Below are 3,960 nucleotides of genomic sequence, written 5' to 3' on the forward strand. Positions count from 1 at the left end.
TTTTTCTCAATTAATCCAAGTTCACCGTGACAGGGGAAATTCGAAGTTGGTTTCATTTGACTGATTTCCCGCAAATCACAAGGTTCAAATTTTGTAACAATATATTACTTAGGATTTACTTACAGGTTTTCTGCTTGTTGCAAATGTAATCCCAAACAGATGGAATCGTCGTCCCAGATGCTTATTACAATTTCTCTCTTTACCATATTTTTAGTTCACAATGTTTTCAGTCTTTTTAAATTAATAGCCCGAATCGTTTACAAATACACAAACTTATACCGTAAGGCATTTGGAGTCGCGAAAGCCTTGTCGGTTCGTACGCGTAATTTTAATGCCGAAAATGCGTATCTCTTCTTTTTAAGATACTTAAGGATGCGAAATCCACACTAATTTTGATGAGGAGTTTTGATAACTCAAATTTCCGAATTACAAAATCGATCAATTTCCGCTAGCGATCGTCAGCACTTAGGAGACCACCCTCGAAATCTAGTTCACTGATTTCTGTTGGGAACTATGATGAAAAATTGACTTTATCCGATTTTTCACCGAAACATCAGAATTACCGAAGATTGGAGAACGTATTCGTTCTCCGGGTTTTCCACGACTGGTTTTTAATTTTGTCAATTGTAGTTTTTAAGTCTTGAGTTTAGGCGTGGACTTTATGGGGTGGGAGTTGGTGATTTGGAGGTTTATGACGAAAATTCGACGTGGAACACCGGTTCAGGTGGTCGAATTTTCGCTGATTCTACTCCTGGGGTTTTTGGAATATTGGACTTTGAAATAGCCTGAAGAATTTAGGGCGATGTTGAAATTGCCTGTTGGCAATTTCGATATCGGTTGTGCCGAAAAGAGTCATTGAAATGTGTTTTATGTTCATTTTCAGATTGGGGGTGGTTTAGGGGTTGTTATTTTTGAGGGTTCTTTTGGCTTGCCGGAAGGGTCTCGATGATTTGAACAACTTTTGCTGAGGACATTTTTCTAGGAAACGTATTGTTTGGGTGTCACGTCGATTGTTAGTTAGTGGTTGTGTATTTAGCTAGCTCTTTTGTTTATGGATGGAATGTCGAAATTGTCGGTTTGTTTTCTTGCGCTGGTTGTGCAGCATTTTTGGAAATGTCGTTTCGGTTGGAATTTGNTCGAAATCTAGTTCGCTGATTTCTGTTGGGAACTATGCAGAAAAAGTGACTTTATCCGATTTATGGGTGAGGGCTTGGATTATTTGGTTTTGTTGCCCGGTCGTTTTTTGTTATGGGAAGTTTTGTGTAAAACTATTATTTTGGGTTTTAGCAAAAATGTTTTGTTAGGGAAAAGTTGGACCCCTGCTAAAGTTATTTGTTAATAACTTTTGCAGTGTTTAGAATTTCTTTTTGGGTTGATGGGTCAAAAGTTTCGTCGTGGTGGGGCGGAACTTTTGACGTATTTGTATGGTGCGAGGATTTTGTTTTTATAATTTAGTTTGAAGGAATTTGTTTATTTCGTGTAGGGTAGTGGGGGTAGATTTTTGTGGTGGTCCAAACGGGGTGTGTGACGGCTCAAAGTTTTTGTTTCGCANAACTTTTGCAGTGTTTAGAATTTCTTTTTGGGTTGATGGGTCAAAAGTTTCGTCGTGGTGGGGCGGAACTTTTGACGTATTTGTATGGTGCGAGGATTTTGTTTTTATAATTTAGTTTGAAGGAATTTGTTTATTTCGTGTAGGGTAGTGGGGGTAGATTTTTGTGGTGGTCCAAACGGGGTGTGTGACGGCTCAAAGTTTTTGTTTCGCACAGGGGAACAATTTTGGTCCTTTGCACTTAATTGTTTGGCCCTTTGTTTAATTGTTATTAAAATTTTTCTGTAATTTAAATCTCGTACGCCGTTGTTTATTTTGGGTTTTGAATATTTTGGAATTGGGGGAGGATTTTAGGCTGAGAATAATTTGGACATAACAAAATAGACAAAAACGGGCGGCGCCGCGCTCATTGAGCGAGTAATCGCGGGTTAAATTTTTTCATCCGTGACTTTCTAGAAAACCCAAGCATTTTCTAGAATTTTCTATAAAACTAGAGAATTTCTTCGAATTTTTCAAAGAATCGGAAAATTCTTTCGAAAACTTTTTGAGAATTGAATGTTGGTTTTTTTTTGTTGATCATTTTTCTCACTCGGATTTCAGCCAATCAGAGCGCGATATTTGAGGCTGTCAAACAGTTTTATTTCGGAAATTTCTAAAAAAATTCCGACAGAAATTCACTAGTAGCTTTTCAAATGTTTCTCACCTTTCAACGTATTTCACGTTTAATATTCTGTGTGACAGATAAACAAACAAGCAGGCGTTCGAGCCTTTTTGGCCGAAGCCATCTGACCGTTACTTTATGTGCTATAACTCTTTTTCTTTCTTCCATTTCTACCAATTCCATTGCTAGTAAGCTTCCGAATGAAATAGAAGGCATTTGGCTAGAAGGCATCGACAAATATTTTGAAAAAAAAATTGAAATCGGTTGCGTAGTTTTTAAGCTGTTGCATATAAAAGGTTTTCGGAGAAAGTCAAATATCTCGGAAACTATCTATGCGATTGAGCTCATTTTCATTAGAAAGGATTGTTATCATGAGAGAAAGATTCTCTCCAAATTTCAAGTTGATATCTCAATTTTTGTACAAGCTAGAGTGATTACATGGATTTTTATGAAAAAACAGAAAAACGAAAATATCTCGAAAACGTTGTATGAACGAGTATATATGTTTTGATTAATTAGAATAGAAGGCATTGAAACGAATATTTTGAAAAAGAAATTGAAATCGGTTGACTAGCTTCGAAGATATTAGCGAAAAACGATTTAACAACGAATAGCTTTTTCTCAAAAACTATTTGATCAATCGGGCTAAACTTTTGCACAGAGTTAGTCCTTGTTAAGGTCTATAAATTGACAATATTTCAGATTTTTTGGAATAAGTTTAGCCAATTAATTACTCAATTTTCCTAAAATTAACCACCGGAAAGGTGGCGATGGACATTGACACCGACAGACATGGTCGCCAAACTTCGTATTTTTACGTTTCAGACCATTCTACATCATTTCCAATCGAAATGAGAGCAGGTGAAAACAGTACGATTACAATGCTTCCATTCGGAAGCAAAAAGTGGGTTATAAATGTATAACTGTGTAAATGTATCCGGATGCTGTTCACTGCACTCTGCTTGGCCGAAATCCGAGTGGAAAAATAATCACTTGTACCACAAGGGCTTCAAAATTATCGGGTATTTTCCGATAGGTTCGTTGCAAACAAACGAAGGAGTCAAGTTTTTCAGGTTAAAAAATCACGAGTGCGAAGCACGACTGATTTTTCCTGAAAAACTTGACGACTTCGGTGGTATACAGGGAACCTTGAGAAAAATGCCCGATTAATTTTGAAGCTCGTGTGGTATTCGGGGGATTATTTTTCCAATCCAAATGTCGAGCAATATAATTGGACCATGAGATGAAACGAAAATTGTATAATTAACACAACGACACAATTGAATTCAATCTGTCACTTTGACGAGGGGTTAATTCGACTGCATGATGTTTTGTTTTTTATATAGCAAGTACCAGAGAAAATTATCAAAAAATTATCAGTTGAAAATCCTGCAGCTTGTACCACGTGACGTCGAATGGGCCTATTATATCGCCCGATATTTGTGTTGGAAAAATAATCCGTCAAATACCACTCGTGGTTCAAAATTAATCAGAAAATATCCGATAATTTTCAAGCACTAGTGGTATTACAACTGAAAATAGGATTTTTGATTCTCAATTATTTCTCAATTGTTTCAAAAAAGTTGAGAGTTGGATTCTTGATTTTTAATTAACTCTCAATTCACTGAGAGTAGATTGGGAGATAATTAAGAATCAAAAATCCAACTCTCAACTCTCAAAAAAGTTGAGGGTACATTCAGAAATACCTGAGAATCTAAATTCAAAAATCAAATTTTCAATCGCGATAGTA

Source organism: Diachasma alloeum, unplaced genomic scaffold, assembly GCF_001412515.2.
Source record: "Diachasma alloeum isolate Michigan unplaced genomic scaffold, Dall2.0 Dall_scaffold_01133, whole genome shotgun sequence".
Lineage (NCBI taxonomy): Eukaryota > Metazoa > Arthropoda > Insecta > Hymenoptera > Braconidae > Diachasma > Diachasma alloeum.